Genomic DNA, 22105 nt, shown 5'->3' on the forward strand with positions numbered 1-22105 from the left:
TGAGTTAGAATGATTAGAAAATTACTAGAGGACTGGTTTATGTAACGTTAAGAAGTACAATACGAGGCAGAAAATTCAACATTCAGGAAGTGTGATAGTTTAAAGCAGTTTACCTTCGAAACCGCGACCTCCACACGTTTTCTTTGTAAGTTTTATGCAACATATGACAGGAACCTTTCGATGGAGTTGATGCTGAACATGAATAAGAATGAAATAAAGTTCGGACGGACAGACAAATCCGGCACAATAGTTTTCCTTTACAGAAAACTAAAAAGTAAAACTTAATATTATTGCACGAAGGCCAACACTTTTTACCTCCCATTTCAGTTGCAAAAGCAAAGGCACGCTCATGCAGTAATTTTGCAATTTGAATGATATACTGCTTGGCTGAATTGCTCATTTGCCCAACAGTTTTATACCCCGCTGTGATTTAGTGTGTTCCGTGACCTGCTTGCTGTAGGTATAACGCTAGAGATTAATAAAAAAAAAATTGCAGGTTTTGTAGAAATTTATGAATTTTAAAGAGCGGTGAAATTTTGAAATATTCTTTAGCTCTGTAGCGAATATTCAGTTTAAAAATTTTTGGTTTTTTTTTTAATTTGACGTATTGTTGTCAAGAATTGAACCTCTCTTCCGAAGATGCCTCGTCCTGCTTGTAGGACTGAATATTTCTAAAAAAAAAAAAAGTAAAATTACGAGATTTCCCAAAAGATTATCACCCTTTCGATATCTTTTTCTTATGTGTGTAGGTTACATACTTGAGCAGGTAAACACTGTGCCAGATATGAATGGTAAATAATTACTCTCTATTTGTATCCTCCGTAGGGGATTAGTGCCGCCAGTGCACCTCATACGGTGCACTGTAGGCATTACCTAAGGTTTTTTGCAGCGTCCCTTGGGCCCCTAGCTGCAACCCCTTTCGTTCCTTTTACTATACCTCCTTTCATATTCTTTTACTTCCAACTTTCTTTCCTCAACCCTTTCAAACTTTTACTGTCAATTTCCGTTTCAGCACTGAATGACCTCATTGGTCCCAGTGCTTGGCCTTTGGCCTAAATTCTGTATTCAGTTCAATTCTTTATCGGTATCACAACATGACAAGGAATTTGTAATTGTAATATAACCACAATGCCCTTGTAACACGTCGATTTCTTCACACTTTTTGCATACGCTTGTCACTTCGAAGCCTGAGATTCTAATGAGGAACCAGATGAAGAAATTCTGACGTACGCAGCAGGATTCGAACCTGTATTAGGTATATCAGAACGAGGTCATGTTTTAATTATAGACTTGCTTCCCTCTCTGTCGCTTGACTTGATAACAAATATAAGGTTATGGGCAATGTATTAGAATGTCATTTATTTGTTATATGTATTCATACATTTATTATATATATTTATTTATATTTATTCACTCATTTATTTACTCAGTTTTTCATTCATTGTATTAATTATGTATGTGTTTATTCACTCGTTTATTTATTTATTTACTGAGTCACTCGTTCATTGTATTAATTATGTATTTATTCATTTACATATCTGTTTATTCATCATTTATTTATTCATGTATTTATCTATTTTATTTTTTTACAGCAATGCTATTCTGCAAATAATCTTGACTGCTTCTCCGTGTTGGATATTCTTTAATTCGTATAGGGAAATATCTTGGTTTACTTAGTTCGGCTCAGAATAATATTAATTCTTTTCCTGACTTCAAAAGTGAGGCGTTTCCTTCAGGACAGTTTATCATATAGGACAGTATATCACGCAGGACAGTATATCATATAAGACAGTATATCACATAGGACAGTGCATCATATAGGACAATATATCATATAAATCACATAGGACAGTGTAGACAGTATATCACATTGTCCAGTATATCACATAGGACAGCATATCACATAGGACAATATATCATATAGGACAGTATATCATATGCCAACTAACAACGTGCATCAGCAGTTTTCGTTCAGATAGAACCATTTGAACCATTTCCCCAAACGCTTTCAAACAAACAAACCTCGGTTGAAATTCGAATAATGACTAGATAGTTCGACAAACTCGTTTTCGCTTTTATCTTATTCAAACTCTCCCGTGGGAAATTCATCAAACCGCTGCTCATGCGATGCCGGGTTAATGGAAAAAAAATTGCTTGAACTTCTGAATTTCAACTTTTAGGAAGGTAAGTAAATTGTCATGCAACAAAAGCTACTGCTCCTGACGAGAAATGCCTTTGAACTGAAGAAAAAAATAATGAGAATCAACTTTGTATAAAAGGGTAATATAATATAATATATATATATACATAGAGAGAGAGAGAGAGAGAGAGAGAGAGAGAGAGAGAGAGAGAGAGAGAGAGAGAGAGAGAGAGAGAGAGTTTTCGTCTTCATGAGGGAAAAATAGCTCTCAGCTTCCCGAAGGCAAATTGAACAGAGGTCGTAAAGTGTTCCTGAATAGGATTAGGGTGCTTATGTGAGTATGCATTATCGACGAGCGAAGGCCCATAAACTAGGGTGGAAAAAGGACGTGTTTTGGTCTTGTTTTATGTGTGGTGAAAGCTTGTTTTCTTTTTAATAGATGTAGTGAAAGCTTCTTTCCTTTGCAGTGAAAAATTTTCTGTTTTCTAAATAGGAAAAGCTTGTTGTTTTTGTGTGTAGGGAAAGCTTGTTTTCTGTGTATTGAAAGCTTGCTTTGTATGCAGTGTAAGCTTGTTTTTATACATTAAAAGTTTGGTTTCTATGTATTGAAAGCTTGTATGCTATGCAGGGGAAGCTTGTTTTCTATGTATTGAAAGCTTGTTGTCTCTGCAGTGAAAGCTTGTTTTCTATGCAGTGACAGCTATTTTTATGCAATGAAAGCTTTTTCTATGCAATGAAAGCTTTTTGTATGTATTGAAAGCTTGTTGTCTTTGCAGTGAAAGCTTGTTTTCTACGTAATGAAAGCTTTTCTGTGTAAAGAAAGTTTTTTTGGATGTATTGAAAGCTTGTTTTTATGTATTGAAAGTTTTAACACAGTATAATGAAGGAAAGTGAAAGTGAGAGATATTGTTGAGGACAATAACTAGACAGAGATCAAAAGATTTTGACATTTCATTTTTCCCTTTTGATTTTAGGATTTGCAGTGATGAAATGAATTAGCATGGCACAACGAATTGATGGCATTAGAAAAATCATTTGTGGTAATTATCATCAACGATAAGTAATTGTGCATCATAATTGTAATATTTCATGATTTATTACAGATGCATGAATCGTTCACACTGTCCAGAATTACATGGAACAAACTGCGCGATTTTGTACCCGTATTTTAATGCACAGTAATTTTTAAAATATATAAATGGAAAATAACATAAATTATGAAGCCATATGCAACATTTCATACTGAGTCGTTTCAGACCTGGGCTCACGGCGTACTCTATTGGCGTTTTTCATGAAACCTGTTGCCATTGATTTTTGAGGATGTCAAAATATCATTTTAGAACGCCTGTTAATGCAACATCAAACGATAGAGTGCCCAAATATCGTACTGCAAAAAAAAAAAAAGTTTGTTGTATGATGGAAGTTGAATTTTGCTATGAAAACATATTATGACACTGAAATGCAGGTCAGGTTCAGTAGTTTTGTAATAAATATTTTCGGTAACGCTTCTGCCGTCAACAGTTTTTCAACAAATATTTTCGGTTACAAGATTTCCTTGCCGTTATAGGTAAGTTTTTGAAAATAATTGTCAGCCATTTTTGTGGTAGAAGATTAACGACAAAATAAAAGATGAAAACCCTTACCATTATGTGCCTGTATCCAGGATACCTCAGAAAGAAATGGGCCGAATTTTGACCAGATTTCACAGATGCATTCAAATTGTTGTAGAACACATTTGCCGTCCTTTTAATATAGATATTATTATTACCAATTCAGTGCTTTATTTAGTATCCAGTTCATCGAATATGGCTGTTGAATTGATATACCCATGTAATGCAGAAACCTTTCTCAATCTTATTTATTCCATATTTGGTTCAGTAGAGATCTTGAATTCACTTAGCAATTACCCTTCAAGAAGCTGTCTTAACACGAGTTTACATCATTTGCCATAATTGAATTATTCTCACCCCAGATGTCTTCAGAATCTAGAGAGAGAGAGAGAGAGAGAGAGAGAGAGAGAGAGAGAGAGAGAGAGAGAGAGAGAGAGAGAGAAGAAGAAGGCAAGAGAAGTTAATTACAAGCATCTTAATTGGCTAATTGAGATTTCATCTGAAGGGTATGTTTCAAAGAAAATCACGGAGCACGCTAATCGGAAAGACCCCTCACAAAGGGAGGAACACTTGAACGTCTGCTGGTTTTGACGCGGACTTTTGTTGTCGACTGTACCGCCACCGTTTAATGGAATCGGCCAAATCACCTTTCCGTTAAATTGATTCTTGACGAAGTAGATCGAGTTACCGTAATGCAAATTTCCCCTTTGAATCGAATTGAATATAGAATTTACGCCAAAGGCCAAGCACTGGGACCTATGAGGTCATCCAGCGCTGAAACGGAATTGGCAGTCAAAGGTTTGACAGGTGTAACGGGAGGAAAACCTCAAAGCAGTTGCACTATGAATCAATTGCCAGGAGAGGGTTGAGGAAAGTAAGATGGAAGAAAGAGAATATGAAAGGAGGTACAGTAAAAGGAATGAAAGGGGTTGCAGCTAGGCGCCACGGAAGGCACGCTGCGAAGAACCTCAAGTAATGCCTACAGTGCACCGCATGAGGTGCACTGATGGCACTACCTCCTTACGGGGAGTTTCCCCTTTGAAGTCGCCGACAGGTGGATTTATATCTCCCGTTAATCCGCTTGAGTTGTTAACCCATCTCCCGGCGGATTTATCCGATCCCTTACGCTTGATCGGGTTATCAGAAACTGCCGGTTCCAGCTGTTTTGGAAACATGGAGCGTTCTGCTTGCAACTAATTAGTCTTAATTAGAATTATTAGAGTTGAATGCCCTCATGGTCATAATTAATTTTGAGGATCTGCGCTGGTGTATAATTAAATATTTTTCTTTGATGGTACCGGGTCATATCAAGTGCTGCGGAGAGCATTGACAAATATGTCATCAAAATATCTCTTCATTTGAGTCAGTTTTTAATGTAGTAGTTTGACCTATATTTGTCATATATTTAAAGTTTAGTTTTGTTATTTATTTTTTTTTTAATAAAACAAATGTATATGCTTAATGTTTTTCTTTCTTTATTATGTTGTTCGTTATATCTGTTACCTATTAATTCAGTATCCTTTAAGAGCGAAAATCATGGCTGGTAATTTTATAAAACATGTCGTAAGCACAAGTCGGCAACATATTGCTTACACATCACAAACAGGTTTAATACAAGTGAACAACTTTTTGGAGTTAAAACACGTCGGCGGCTCATTAGTAGTCTTAACCAGCGCTTCATTCGATTATCCAGCACTTGTCAAAATAATCATTCCCCATTTGTTTACAACATGTTTGTCACTTAAGGTCGTTGACTTGTTTACAACATGTTTGTCACTTAAGGTCGTTAACATGTTTACAACATGTTTGTCACTTAAGGTCGTTAACATGTTTACAACATGTTTGTCACTTAAGGTCGTTGACTTAATGACAACGTGTTTGTCACTTAAGGACGTTAACATGTTTACAACATGTTTGTCACTTACGGTTGTTGACTTATTTACAACATGTTTGTCACTTGAGGTCATTGACTTGTTTACAACATGTTTGTCACTTAAGGTCGTTAACATGTTTACAACATGTTTGTCACTTAAGGTCATTGACAACATGTTTGCCAATATGTATGTCACTTAAGGTCATTGACTTGTTTACAACATGTTTGTCACTTAAGGTCATTGACTTGTTTACAACATATTTGTCACTTAAGGTCATTGACTTGTTTACAACATGTTTGTCACTTAAGGTCATTGACTTGTTTACAACATGTTTGACACTTAAGGTTAATGACTTACTCACAACCTGTTTGTGATATGTATGCGACAAGTTTCCGACTTGTGGTGAAATGCTTTGACTGCAGTGTGGGCGACCCTTAAGGAATACTATTGTCTGGAAGACCGTCAAAAGATAAATTTATAATAAGGAAGGAATAGGATAATAAATTTGCTAACCATGCCATTATTAGCTTAGAGTAACTGTCTTCATTTTTGCATGAAGACGTTAATACTATTATTATTTAGATTAAATCAAAGGAAAAAGAGGATTTAGACACTCAGCTTTACTCTAAGTTTAAATTGGTTTTTGTTATGAGTTCTTCAGTGACAGTTTATTTTGGTCTTGACACTAATAATAATGATAGTAATAAAGAAAAAGCAAGGAAATTATATCACTGTAACATTCAGTTTAAAAAAATCTGAAAATGAGAGAGAGAGAGAGAGAGAGAGAGAGAGAGAGAGAGAGAGAGAGAGAGAGAGAGATAACGCCCGCATCATTGCCAAGTGTCATTACTTCTAATCCGCATTACAGTGCCATCATTTCCAGCAATGGAAGGGATCAGTTATGACTTCCTGTTCATGATATTTCCCTCGCAAAATTAGTATGTTATTAAATAATGAAATGGAGATAAGTGGGAGTAAGTATTAATTACTAAAATTGATTTTAAAACACAATACGAGTGAGTGTTTGTATATGTTTGTATGTGTGTGTGTGTGTGTATAGTTTTGTCACTAGTACACACGTGACTTTTTCATACTCATATATATATCTTGGGAATAACTTACCTCCCAAAATGGAATTATAATTAATGAATACTTTTGCCCCGGCCAGGATTCGAACCTGGTGACCCATTTACAGCTGGGTGGACTGGTGGGCTGTAGGTTGGAACCTAGCAAACGTGAATGACCACTGCACCACGCAGCACCTTTGCCATTGCCCATGTTGGGAAATATAAATCATCTCTCTCTCTCTCTCTCTCTCTCTCTCTCTCTCTCTCTCTCTCTCTCCTGGAAACGATTTATGGAAGAGGAAAGGAGCGGAGGCATTTGATCTCTGGTCCGTATAACAAACTTGTCTGTTAACTAGCTTAGGAACCCATCTCCACAGTCGGTCTTGCGTGGCTTCCTGAAACTCAAGGTGAAGAAGGACTCTCTCTCTCTCTCTCTCTCTCTCTCTCTCTCTCTCTCTCTCTCTCTCTCTCTCTCTGGTTTGACCGGGCGGCTGCTGGAGTCGTGAAACATATCTCCTTAGATAGTGGTTGTTAAAAGCTTCGTCAATTATAGAACGTGTTTTTGATATTGTGATTTATTTTTATCGTCAGTAATAGTTCTCAGTCTTGGTTATTATGAACTGAATGTTCTAACTTGAGCAGGAGTGTGTTTGGCGGTGGTTAAAGTTTCATGGGCCGCGGCTCATACAGCATTAGGAAAAGCTAGAATTACCTGCCCACTTTTCCTTAGATATTGATCACATGATTTGCTGGTATGTTGAGAGTATTTGTTATATGTGAAGTCTGCCTTCAAAGTCGTAATTAATCGTTAATAAATTTCTGACTCACGTCAGGATCGAACCCGGGTCTTTCAGTTGGGAAGACGAGACCGCTGCCAGCCAATTGAAAGACTTGGGTTCGATCCTGATGTGAGTCATAAATTTATTTCTGTTCCACACGTTATTGTGTGGTGATTATAATCGTTAATCATTTTTATATTTTGAATTTATGGGTTGTGTACATGTTTCATTACCTTTGTAACACGAAGCCATTTTTTAATATTATTTGTCTCTGCGATTTAGGGAGAAAGCATAAATTATTGTTTTAGATGTAAATTTTTTGAAATGTGAAGTGGAATCTTATTTTTTTTCTATGAAGAATCTTTGAATATGTACATTGTCATCATCGTTTTAACTTTTTAAATTTTTTATCATCAAATTATACCATAGAATAATTTAACATATTTCCATTGAGGAATAATCGTAAAAAAACTAATTCAACATTCTAAGACGGCAAAAGAAACAGTTTCTTACATTAAATCCCTAAGGATACCGGAATTCGGCTACATCCAACCGTCCTGCATTGCTTCACGAGGAAAAAAATTCTTTTTACCTTTTTTTTTTTTTTGCGTCCGGTAATCATACCGAAAATCTGTAATGAAAAGAGAGGAGGAAATATACCATTAATGTATTCATTACGCCGAACCCTTTTCCCAGAATGCTCATGCATTTGTAAAATGGAAGGGGAGGAAGGAAGGAAAATTTAATTAAAGCTATGGAATGTGATTGGCAAAACAAAGCAAAAATCCTGAATAAAAAATGGGAAGATTAATTATGAAATGATGGAAAAGATAAAAAAAAAAGGAACAACTAGTTAAAATTTTTATTTGCCATTATTATTGGTGTTATTGTTTTAAAGGATTAGTATGGGAATTGTGGGTAAATTTACTGCAAGTGATTTTGAATTTTGAGTTTCCCAGCAAATATATATATATATATATATATATATATATATATATATATATATATATATATATATATATATATATCACACATTACTACAGGTGAAAAATAAGAGACGTGTAAGTCCTGACCGGTTTCGACTTTATTTCCAGGCCATTGATGAAGTGATATATATATATATATATATATATATATATATATATATATATATATATATATATATATATATATTCTATATCTATCTCTCTATCTCTCTCTCTCTCTCTCTCTCTCTCTCTCTCTCTCTCTCTCTCTCTCTCTCCTGAGAAAAAGGAGAGAGATTCCAGTCGACCTAATCCTAACAGAGGCAATGCACCAACCTTTTAGATCAGCGAATGATCTGTTACGTAGAATTTATCAGTCTATCTCGCGCGCAGCTTTTATGATGGCATAAAGGATTTGCTGTTGATTGGTCAGGCGGAGAGAGGCTGTTAAAAAGCGCTCTTTTCTTTTATGAAACCTTAGACGAAATTGCTGTGCTGTGCTGTGCTGTGCTGTTAGCTAGGCACAGCGAGGGGCCGTTTCTCTTTGCACCGTCATGTCCGGTTATTACTTATTAATTATGAATTCCTTTACAAATATGGCGGTAAGACGGACGTTCGTATCATTGATTATCTAGATGTCATTACATCGAACATAGTTACTCCAATACTCGACTCGGATGTGCTTTAGTTTTAGACCAAACTTACTCGAAAAGAATGGTGTTTATTTTGTTCCAGTAGATTTGATATGAGATAAATGTAGTGTTTCGTAGATATTTTGAGCCTTTGATGAAAAATGAAAATTCTTACGAAGAAGATGAAGGAAAATATCAGATTCAAGACATTAAGTTGCGATATTTGTAATTGTGTTTATGCATGAAATATTAATATTCCTTGAGTTCCTGTGTCTACGATCATGCGGGACTTCAGTACGCGAAGACAGGGGACAATTGATTATGTTACTTTTCCTGTAAATTTTGAAATACCGAGATGTTTTTGAGATTATTTTTTTTTTTTAGATTGCAAACCCACTTAAAGACAATCTGCTGCTTTTTCCGAAAATATTGAAATATTTAAATTTTTGTTTTATTTTTTATTTATTTATTTATTTATTTATTAGTTTTCTGTAAAAGAAAACTATTGTGTCGGTTTTGTCTGTCAGTCCGCACTTTTTCTGTCCGTACTCTTTCTGTCCGTTCCTCAGATCTTAAAAAACTGAGGCTTGAGGGATGCAAATTGGTATGTTGATCATCACCCTCCAATCATCAAACATACCAAATTGCAGCCTTGTAGCCTCAGTAGTTTTTATTTTATTTAAGGTTAAATTAATATAATCGTGCGTCTGGCAACGATATAGGATAGGCCACCACCGGGCCAGGTTAAAGTCATGGGCCATGGCTTATACAGCATTATAAAGAGACCACCGAAAGATAGATTATTTTCGCACCTGATTATACGCTTTAGCGGCCGTACAGGAAACCCGATTGGGCCGAAGAAACTTCGGCGCATTTTTTACTATTATTTTTTTTGGAGATTGCTAACCCATCACAAACAATATCCATTGCACAGCAATTGCCCGCTGTAAATGCAACTGCTATTACCCAGACTCTCCCAGGCTTTTATTAACACTCAGGCAGCGGAAAACAAAGACGTTTCCAGCAAGCAAACTGGAACACGTTCCAGAAAACGTTCCAGAGGAGAGAAATAAAAACGCTTCCTCCCTCATCCTTTTAGGATCCAGAGTGGTCCTTTCGCTCGGCGGAATAGCGCCATTTAAGGACGCGGGTGATCGCGGGAACAGGAACAGGAACAGGAACAGGAACAGGAACGGGAGCAGCGTTCCGTTTGTTCTAACCTTGTGCATTTTGCCTTGCTGCAAACTTCGCGCATTCCTCCGCCCGACGGTGGGCCAGCGACTGTAATAAAGTCGCTGGGAAGTTCTTTCCTGGGCGAATTGCCAGCTGAGTTGTTGCTTGCAGTCGCTTTAGGCTCTGTGCGTTTCGCTTTTAGTCCGGAAATGCGTTGGCGGAAGACAAAGCCTCGTAGTTTAGGGGTTTTAGGTGATGGTCGGCAGATCGGACGCTCTGGTGCTTTTATCTACCTGCTTTTTAAGAAGAGAAAAAGAGGGTTGAAATGAAAAAGAGGAGGATCTAGCATAGAAGGAAATAATGGACAACTTTTAAACAAGTAGAAAAATGCGTCGAAGTTTCTTCAGAGCAGTCAAGGCCACCGAAAATAGATCTATCTTTTTTGTGGTCTCAGTTTAATGCTGTATGAGCCGCGGCCCACGAAACTCTAAGCCGGCTGTGGTGGCCTGCGTTGTTGCGCTGCCAGAAGCACGATTGTGGCAAACTTTAACCTTAAGCAAAATAAAAACTACTGAGGCTAGAAGGCTGCAATTTGGTATGTTTGATGACTGGAGTGTGGATGATCAACATACCAATTTGCAGCCGTCTAGCCACAGTAGTTTTTAAGATCTGAGGGCGGACAGAAAAAGTGCGGACAGGAGAAAGTGCGGACGGACAGACAAAGCCGGCACAATAGCTCTTTCACAGAAAACTAAAAAGCTAAAAATGACAAGAATCGGGAAAATTTTCAGGAAAATACTAAGTCTAGATTTACAGTTTGAAGGAAAACCCAAGTCACCAAAAGTTAAAAAAAAAAAAAATGGGGAAGAATATGTTCCATGTTAAAATGATCACTTTTCAAATCACCTAAAGGAAAGCTTTGAGGTATTGCCAATAGCTGGCATCTGTCATCCCTACTCTTATTTTGATATCCTTTTTCAGAACCACTCGACCGAATGACGCCAAACTTGTCATAGATAATTTAGAAATGATCTTTAATAAGCCGGATTAATTTGGAGCTGATTAGTACTTTTTTTTGTTGGCTAAATCATAAAAAGTAAAAGATTATCCGAGTCAATCCTGCTCAGCTTCACCTGGAAGAGATGACTAAAAGCTGGTCGTCTGTGTAATCTTAAGTTCTACTGCATGTAGTTTGCTTGAAGACGCCTCGTGGAACGTACTCTGTTCACATTACATATCACTGTTGTTAATCCCGTGACTCAAATCATGAAGATATACATACATACGCACTCACGCATATACATACATACGTATACATATATATTTGTTAAGAACTGCCTTAATTTCACACTAAAGGAATCGTTAGAGGAACCATCTCAGATGGTCAAAAATGCCTTGAAAGGCAACTCCAGTCGTCATTGTGCCAAGGCGATAACGACGTTGGAGAGGAGAGAGAGAGAGAGAGAGAGAGAGAGAGAGAGAGAGCTACATTTAAGCCACTGGTGAGGACCGTTCTCATCGTCTTAACCGGATTTGACACAGCACAGTTGGTGCTGCGTTTCTCCTTACCACTCGTCCTCACCTTCTTTCCTATTTCCTCACCTTCCTGCTTTCTACTTCCTTATGGGCAATTTTTTTTTCCCTTGGTTCGATTCCTTCTTCTCTTCCTTTGCTTTCTTTTACCTTTCTTTGACACTTCTTTCCTACTTCCTTCTGGACAGTTTTTTCCCCTTGGTTCGACTCCTTCTCTTCCCTCTCTCTCTCTCTCTCTCTCTCTCTCTCTCTCTCTCTCTCTCTCTCTCTCTCTCTGTTCCTTTTGCTCGCCTGTTCCTTAATCTTGAACTCACCCTTGACTCTTTTATCTGTGACGCCATTGCTAATGCTTTTATTTTTTCTCTTCGTTGCTTTTCTCCTGATTGATCATTGCCTTCTCTCTCTCTCTCTCTCTCCTTCCTTACGTCTTGTATTTCAAACTCTCTTTCTCTCTCTCTCTCTCTCTCTCTCTCTCTCTCTCTCTCTCTCTGGAGTCGTCTTTTCTCTGACCAACCCCTTTACGTGATCTTAGGCTCAAACTCTCTCTCCTTTTCTCTCACTCTCTTTCTCTTCTCTCTCTCTCTCTCTCTCTCTCTCTCTGCAGTTAACAACCAATCATTTCAGCTGTGAATTGAAAAATTAATTTTGCACTCTCTCTCTCTCTCTCTCTCTTTCTCTCTCTCCAAGGTCCTGCCTACTTACAAAGTCCCATAACATCATTGTAAAAATTATAAGTATGTTTTTATAATCCAGACCCTTTTAAAATCCGCTACTAAAGATAGTAAGTAGTCATTGCATCAGCAATTGATTACCTTTAGGAATTTTGCCAAAAATTTAAATTTTTAATCATTGATGCAAACTTGTGAAAATAACTTGAACATAAGTTTCATGACACTTTTATTATCTTGTAAATTTCGTAATCATCATTATTTGCACATAACACCTTTCATTCCTTTTACTGTACCTCCATTCATATTCTCTTTCTTCCATCTTACTTTCCTCAACCCTCTCTAACAGTTGTTTCATAGTGCTGAACTCAATATTCTGTTGTACTCTCTGTTCCATAACTATATATATATATATACATATATATATATATATATATATATATATATATATATACATTGCCAGTATATATATACACTGATATGATTTATATGATGAAGCCTATTGTCATTAATATTAATGACGTTGATGACTGTGTTTTTCCGGGTATTCAAAGATTCTACAGTGACGCACATCATAGATGAGGATTTATATAATGACGCTCATTGTCATTAACGTTAATGACGTTGATAACTATCTATTTTTTCGGGCATTTACGTTGTGACTGTACTGGGCGTGGCAACTCGCTCATTAGAGACTCGTTACGTCTTAATGTTATTATGAGTCTTCAAAGGAATCCTTCAGGAAAGTCTAACATATCCTGTTACCTTCAGAATGGCGTAGGACATTTTTCCTCACTAGACTTTTTAAAACCTGAGTATTAAGACCAAGGGCGTTGCTTTGATCGGCATATTCGATTCTCATCAAAGACTCTAAATTCTCTACTTCCTTTGTTTTTCAGCTTAGATTTTTAATAATCCCCTTGAGGAATTTTGAATGTTATTGCAAGTTATTAATATTCGTCATATTTTCTAGCCTTTTTTGATAAAGCATTCAACAAAAATATCGTGTGATTTTTGGTGGTCATTATCTGGTGAGTTTTCATTAAGAGTTTCTAAGTAATTTTTTATGTGATGATCTAGAAATATTTATAAAGATCTATTCTAGTAAAACTTTTTGCTTTACGCATACTTTCAATAGCCATCCAATTTTTGTGAGTTATCACAAATATTGATTTCTTTAACAATATTTTTGTTTTGTTTTTCCAGATGTTCGTGTTCCTTCCAGTGGTGAGTATTGTGGATGTGTTATTATTGTTCAATTTACTGCCTGAAGCGTCTCTGGTAAACTATTAGGAAACCAATGATGTGTGATGGTTAGTGTATGATTCTTGAGACATAAGTAGTCTACTAACCACTTCCCATCCCCCTTCCTCAGAAATAGTTCATAAAGAAATTGCTAATCCCCCCTCCCCCCTCACAACCCAAGAAAAAAGAAATTGAAGCCTATATGAGTTTACGTTCGAAAAATGCTCCTACATGAGCAGTTTTGTATTCCGTAATAAAAACGTCCGGTACAGAAAAGAGATAGGATATTTTTACATTCGTTTAATAGCTTTCAGTTCTCCCTTCGGAACACATTTGGCTGCGGGAGTTGGCTTATAGATGTAGTCTATTTTTCAGGCATATCTATTGTACGTTCAATTCCCACAGGAGCGCAGCAAAAGATGGCAAATGTGTGCGATTGGTTTTTTGCGATTCCTTTTTTGCGATTCCTTTTTTCTTTCATTTCGCGAATCTCGATATATTCCAGGAAAGTTCGTTTTCAAGTTGCTTCTATAAGTTGTCCGTAATTTTTCGGGGCCGAAGGGAGAGCGAAAGTGTTTGTTTTTAATTTCCCAAGGGACGAAAATTCCAGGCAGATTTCAAAAACGTCATTTTTTCCATTCGTCTCTCATTTTCGGTCTGTCAGAGAACAGAGCTTGGCAATTTTTTTTCTCTTTTTTTTTATAGCCGTTTTGAATGTTTAATACGTTCCCCTTTTTATCAGGAATCCTTGCTTGCTTTTGATCCCAGTCTTTGTGAATATTTCCACGAGATTTTGGTTCTGAGAGGAAAAACAACAGGAGCGTGTAAAGAACTCCTGTTCAATCCATAAAAGGTGCAGCGGTGAAAGATACTGGATTTTCCGGTTTTTAGAATTTTGAGCTCTGTTAGGTTCTTGTTAGCAAAGGTTTCAAAGCAGCTACAGAATCTCTAGTTCGCAAAAGAAAATGTTACATGAAACAGAGGTTTTTAACGTAAAATGTCAAATATTTAAAGAGACAAAAAGAAATCTATATTGTTTTAGAAGTTATAGAAACTTGAAAACTAGGAAAGGTTCATTTTAAATCGCCTTTAGTTTGCAAAAGAAAATGTTGCAGGAAACAGAGGTATTTAACATAAAATGTCAAATATTTAAAGAGTAAAGAGGTTAAAGTTCTCCTGGTGCTGAATTCTGGTTCCCTAGGCCGACAGCCAGTGGGGTGAAGTCCCGTTGCCTAAGACACGTGGCCAGTGTGTCGTTAGGTTTACTGTTCAACACCCCAGTCCGAGGGCTGGTACCTATTTTCTTACTAACCCTCTCGAGTTTTCAGACCGCTAGGTTGGCGGGCTACCTGGTTTATGCAATGGCACTATCCCCAAGCCATCAGTGAGCGGCGGGATGTGAACCCCGGTCCTTTCGGCTGGTTGGCGAGAACCTTACCACTTCGCTACCGTGGCAACTAAAAGACACACAAAGAAATTTATATTGTTTTAGAAGTTACAGAAACTTGAAAATTAGGAGAGGCTGTTTTAAATGGTCTCTGTATTTTCTGTAGATGTCGTGGATCTTTCATTTTAATCAATCTCATTTTGTTTTTGTCGAGGTCTTTCCCTGTCATAAGAAATATAAAAGTAATAACTGTGCACAAATTCCTCCCACTAAGAAGTTGATGTTAATTTTTGGCATGACGACGGACAGTATGTATGTATATATATATATATATATATATATATATATATATATATATATATAAATATATATATATATATATATATATATATATATATATATATATATATATATATATATATATATATATATATATATATATATATATATATATATATATAAGTATATGTATTTATATATACATGAGAAAATACGTAAACATTAGGAATGAAAAGATGAAATAAAAAAACCTTTGCAGGCGACTTTCATCAAAAATTTTTCTTTTGAAAGGCTACCAAAGGAATTTCAATTCACGACTTCGAAAGGCTTTAATAAACAGAGACAAGGCGCAGAAAAAAAAAAAAATCACGCGCAGAATAGCCAGGGAAATTTTTTCACTTTGACGCCAATGACAGATCCAGATTACTCTGCATGTGACTGGGAGACGACGATCTTCGTGAATTAAAAATATATGTTTTTCTTACGTTCTTTCTGTCTTCTTATGTTTAAATCTTCAGCTGAAAACCTTTATGGGCAGAGTCAACAGATTATAAACCCAATAGGGCTCCCAAGAAAAAAACAGCCTATGGAGAGAGGCTAGCTATAGGAAAAGGTGATGAACAAATAAATAATGGGGAATAGAAAGTAATACCAGTACATCTGAAATTCAGCAAACTTCAGCAGACATAAATTTTGCTCCACGCTTCAATATTTGGAGATCAGAGCTGCATTAGACAAACTATTCCACATTTTAGCTGTAGCCGAGACAAAACTCTAAGCGAACTGGGAAAGGCACATACGAAATTGCAGTCTCTATATGGTGATAGTGTTACTCTTATGATGCGACTCATCATTTCTCAATTTTAAAATCCCTCGTTGTGAAAACATCAGAGTTTCACCTGAAAAAAACATTTATTGAAGAGAATCTATCATTAAAGTTTCAAGATCATAAATCTTTGGCGAATTACGTTATTCATTCCATTGTCCCTGGCCTACTGTAGGTCAGGCTAGGTCACTTGAGTTCAGCAGTCTTTATCTCCATAACATGCACGTGCCTAACTAATGTTATCTTGTTATTAATAAGAGATCTAGAAATCCACATTTTTAGTAAAGTTTATTTTATTTTGTATGCAATCTTTACGTTCTGTTTTGTTCTGTTTCTGGTTGAATTTTCGTAAGCAAAATAATACTTGTAGCGTTGAATGATAAGGTGTTACCATATAGAAAACCTTATGGTTTGACTTATATATATGACACTGTTTTTAAATTTTTTTCTCTAAATGTTGTTTATGTTTGCTAACACATTAAGTTGTAGTTGGATGAACTTAAGTAACCTTAGAATAGATATAGAAGTCTATTTAAGATTCTTTGGTTTTTAAACAGAAACGTCAGTTGCAGCATTATTCTTTTAGTGCACAGAATGAGTATTTGTTATTGAATTATATAACTCTCTTACTCTCTCTTAGTTTGCTGTTAAATATTTGGATTGCAAATTGAAACCAAAAGAAGGGAGAGAGAGAGAGAGAGAGAGAGAGAGAGAGAGAGAGAGAGAGAGAGAGAGAGAGAAGATTGAATTTTTGGTATATTTATTGATAATCTTTACGGGAACCAATGATTCCCTCGGCTGGCGTCCGACGCCGTTCATTACCGAGAAATGATATTGGCTAATCAATCATTCGGTCTCCTATGCAGAGCAAGGGGAATGTTCAGGGTTCGCACACATGCTCGAATAGAGATTACTCACTGATGATTCTCTCTCTCTCTCTCTCTCTCTCTCTCTCTCTCTCTCTCTCTCTCTCACACACACACACACATTCTGGTGTATAGATGTAATGATGGGTTTAGCCCTCAATTTTTTTTTTTTAACTCACTTCCTGCTTGGATCTGCGATTTAAGTTAGAAAGTGAATATGACAATTCTCTCTCTCTCTCTCTCTCTCTCTCTCTCTCTCTCTCTCTCTCTCTCTCTCTCTCTCTCTCCAAGTGCTCTTTCATTTACTGAGTTATCTGCCGCCGCTCAATTCACTTCTCTTTCATCGATTGAATGAAAGCTTTTAGTGTTTGGCAATGTCATTAGTACATTATTGTCTTGACTTTATTTGAGGTACATTCATCGCCCATTTCTTAAGCCGGGAATGAACGGTACAAATATTAACATTTATAGAGAGAGAGAGAGAGAGAGAGAGAGAGAGAGAGAGAGAGAGAGAGAGAGAGAGAGAGAGAGAGAGAGAGAGGTAGTAAACTAGGCGCCTCTGGTGATCTTGAGGAATGACTCACAGGTAACTTCAAACCCATAACTTTCTCTCTCTCTCTCTCTCTCTCTCTCTTGAAAATGTATTCAATCTTCTTCTATTTTATTAATATATTCTTTTCCCTCCATAATCATAACATTAATTACAATGTAGGGCAATGGGAAACAGTTGCCCAAATGAGGTGATAGCTTTGTAATTAACGCTTGGTTGAAATTCACGCTCACTGAATGGAGTCAGGCTTATTTCGCATGCTGATGAACAGATTAGCATTAAGCCTGATTGTTCCGGTCTCGTTCTGTTCCGGGTCACTTACAGGCTTCACCCCGAACAAGGGTTTCGTCCAGGCCATTAATATTCATGGAATAATTTATCATTATTCATCATCATCATCCTAATCATTGTTGTCCCCAAGAGTTTCTTGGCGAGAGCATTTATCGTTAATTATGGAACCTGTGTGTGAGGTATTCTTTGCTATTTTTACGTGGGATTAGTAATGTTAATTGTAATTCTCTCTCTCTCTCTCTCTCTCTCTCTCTTCCTTCTTGTTAGTATTTCTTCTCATATCTTTTCTCTAGCATTAAGAACGAGGTATGACACTACAAAATCATAACTCTCTCTCTCTCTCTCTCTCTCTCTCTCTCTCTCTCTCTCTCTTTCTTGTTATTATTTCTTCTCATATCTTTCCTCTAGCATTGAGAATGCGTTCCAATCTTTTTTCATCTATATAAATTCATAACTCTCTCTCTGTCTCTCTCTCTTCTTCTTCTTCTTCTTCTTCTTCTTCTTCTTCTTCTTCTTATTATTATTATTATTTCTCCTCATATGTTTCCTCTAGCATTGAGAACGAGGTATGACCGTGGAAATAAGCTGCGTTCCAATCTTTTTTCATCTATATAAAAATCATAACTATATCATTCATAATTATATTATTTATTGGTCTTTCATTTTCCACAAATATTGACCTAAAAACTTTAATTTCACAGAAAAAGAGAGAAGGTAATAATTCACCTTCAATTAACGTTCCCCTTAAACATTCATTGAATGGGATTGAGTAGCTCACGGATTCTGACGAGCAGATTAGCATTAAGCCTGATTGTTCCAATTTCGTTTTATCTCGGATCACTTAGGCTTTGCAATGGACAGGGGTCCGATGTTCGCTGGTCGTTAAAATTCATGGAGTCAGGATCGTTATTCGCCTTTTATTTTTTTTTATTTTCGTAGGTACTTCGTTGTGGATTATTGTTTTGTTTGGGTATAATTTTTATTGTTAATCGAGATGACAGTGTCAGGTTTGTATTTTGTAGAGGTTGATGACCTTGTGATCTCTCTCTCTCTCTCTTTCTCTCTCTCTCTTATCAGGGTCTTGTGAATGTTGATGTAAAGATGTAAGCTCTCTCTCTCTCTCTCTCTCTCTCTCTCTTGTTAAGGTCTTGTGAACGTTGATGTAATCTCTCTCTCTCTCTCTCTCTCTCTCTCTCTCTCTCTCTCTCTCTCTCTCTCTCTCTCTCTCTCTCTTATGGGAATGTAACCAACCATTTACCAAAGTCTTGGACTCTCTCTCTCTGGCTTGTCTTTTTCGGCTGCTCATTAAAGTAATCGAGACACGAAAAAGATTACCTCCCATCTTCGCCCCAAAGCCCTCGACATCTTTATTCTCTTTTGAGTAATATGGGTTTCTAGCGACTGAGGGCTTTCCGGGAACCCCCCCCCTTTTTTCCATCCCCCTCCCCTCCCCTCCCTTCACCCAATAACCCACACCCTATTCTGTTCATGGCCTTTTATCATCGATGGACCTTCGAAAGATTAAGTGATATGCCAACCCCTCCAAAAGGAATTGTCTGGAGCCAAGTCTGAGGAAGCTCCTAGCCCGGAGCTTTCCTCCTTTCCTCCTCCTCCTCCTCCTCCTCCTCCTCCTCCTCCTCCTCCTCCTCCTCCTCCTCCTCCTCCCCCACTCTGCTATGAGATTGCATATCACAACGAAATCAAGGAAAGTTGCTATGGAGATTAAGAACTCATAAGACGGATTCCTCATCTGACCTCAGACACTTATTAACAGCTAAGGTCATCACGCAAGCATCGGCTCTCATCGTTAGAATTAAATTTGTTTTGTTTCTTTAAATAACTGCTTCATATTCACACTAATGTCTTTTCAAGTCATGGATTTCCTAATACAAGTCGTCCAAACAAAGTTCATTCTCATTAAGATTTCGCTTCTATGCCAAATAGTCATTCATTGGCGTGCTGTGTTTTAACCTTTTCAACAACTCTGTTGGTTTTAGCTGTTATTATTATTATTATTATTATTATTATTATTATTATTATTATTATTATTATTATTATTATTATTCAGCAGATGAGACCTATTCGTATGGAACAAGCCCACCAAAGGGGCCACTGACTTGAGATTCAAGAAAGATTATTAAGGTGTTCATTAAGAAGAAGTAAGAGGAATAAAGGGAAATACAGAAAGAAGAGATAATACCACTTATTAAAAAAGAAAAAATAAATTAATAAATAAACAAATTGATAAAAATGTGAGAAATGGAATTCATGGTATATCAGTGTACAAAAGCAATATTTTATCACCTGTGAGTTTTCCTCTCTCTCTCTCTCTCTCTCTCTCTCTCTCTCTCTCTCTCTCTCTCGATTAGGGAAAGGAAATGAATGACGTAGGTTTGTTTCCTTCAAAAATTTTAATATGTCTCTTTTGATGTGGGCCGTGAAATAGGCGAAAGAGACAGACTGAAATAACGGGTTTGAATAAAAAAAAAAAACAAGTAAAAAATGTGCTGAGTTTCTTCGGCGCAATCGAGTTTTCTGCACAGCGTATAATATACTCGCTTTATCGTTACCCAGATGGGCGTCTTAAAGAAGAAAGTTTATCAGAAGTGGCATAGAATCTGCAACAAACCTTCGATCAGTATCTGTCGTTATTTCTGTATTTGAGGCACGTAAAAGATAGCGCGGAGGATAAGTTGAAAACTTAAATATGGTGAAAAATACTAGTTTATTTTTACTGCCGTTAGAGCAATTGGTCAAGTTCCATCCCACGCAGAACAGCCAGTGTCTGAAGCACTACCATTAGCCAGACAGCCTTTGTAAAAACTCTCGAGTGGTGAAACGCAAACATTGGCCCAATTCAAGCTTAGATCCTACACACCCTCTTCTCTCTCTCTCTCTCTCTCTCTCTCTCTCTCTCTCTCTCTCTCTCTCTCTCTCTCTCTCTCTCCTGTGCATTTTCTCTCCCGACCCTCTGTGCTAAATGGTAGCTTAACTTGGCAATCCACGAGAGGAAAAACAAAGACTCCACGAGAGAGAAAAACATAAAAAAAAAATGAAAGAAAGCGTATATATTTTTTCCCCTGCTCGATTAATCCACCCTCTCGCCTTCTAAATGGAGAGAGAGAGAGAGAGAGAGAGAGAGAGAGAGAGAGAGAGAGAGAGAGAGAGTCCTGAGTTTCCCCAGCGTTAAAAGATTCCCCTGGAATTTTAAGTCGAACTGTGGAATTGTTTGCCTTCAGGAAGTGTCTCCTTATGACGTCATGTTTGTAGAAGTGAGGCCAACCCTGATTCGCGGAGAATGAATCCGGGGTCAAAATTAGTATATGATTGAAGGGCGCCATTGTAGATTTATTTGATGCCTGCGAAGTTGAAGTTGGTTGAAAGTTGCGATAATGTCTTAACACTAAATATACTTAGCTGTTACCTGAAACCAAATTTTTCTTTTATTTAATTCTTGTCATTTTTATATGTGATGTGATGTGACACTTGTATGAATTCTGACTGAGACACCGAAATCTCAAGGTTAATGGTTGGAACATAATTTGGTATTGATGCTATTTACTCTGAAAATAATTATACGATCACCCATGCTCAAAAGAGTTTTTATTTTTTTAATCAATATATTTTTAGTCAAGACCTGGAATTTTCAGAACCATGGGGAATATTTTTGACATAGTGAACACGGTTCTAAAATCACAAAACACACGCGCGCGCCCGCACACACACACACACACACACACACACACACACACACACACACACACACACACACACACACACACAAAAGAACTGTGCTTTTGCTTTAAGTAAATGAAGGAGATTAATTGCAGAGAACACGGTATGAAAATTCCTTTTCTGTTAAAAGCGAACGCTGTCGCAGAGGAAATGAATTTAGACACTCTCTCTCTCTCTCTCTCTCTCTCTCTCTCTCTCTCTCTCTCTCTCTCTCTCTCTCTCTCTCTCTCTCTCTCTATCTCTATATATATATATATATATATATATATATATATATATATATATATATATATATATATATATGTATGTATATATGTATATATATACATACATGCATACGTACGTACATACATACATATTAAAACACCAATACCCCATAATTCTTATAATAACTTTCCTGATCACCATCTGTTGCTACAGCACACCAATTATTCCATTCATTAAGTCTTCTGAAAATTCCCGACACCCACCTTATTCCCTTGATC

The 22105-nt window shown here is 36.8% G+C and overlaps 1 long non-coding RNA gene across 1 annotated transcript in view; it reads left to right on the forward strand.

The window, feature by feature from the left end:
- The window catches only part of LOC136855512 (uncharacterized), a 576042-nt gene that overhangs the window by 152185 nt on the left and 401752 nt on the right, over positions 1–22105 (forward strand). The window contains exon 2 of the long non-coding RNA XR_010858053.1: positions 13648–13668. This is a non-coding gene — a long non-coding RNA (uncharacterized lncRNA). The remainder of the gene's footprint in view (positions 1–13647; positions 13669–22105) is intronic.

Source organism: Macrobrachium rosenbergii, chromosome 31 (assembly GCF_040412425.1).
Source record: "Macrobrachium rosenbergii isolate ZJJX-2024 chromosome 31, ASM4041242v1, whole genome shotgun sequence".
Lineage (NCBI taxonomy): Eukaryota > Metazoa > Arthropoda > Malacostraca > Decapoda > Palaemonidae > Macrobrachium > Macrobrachium rosenbergii.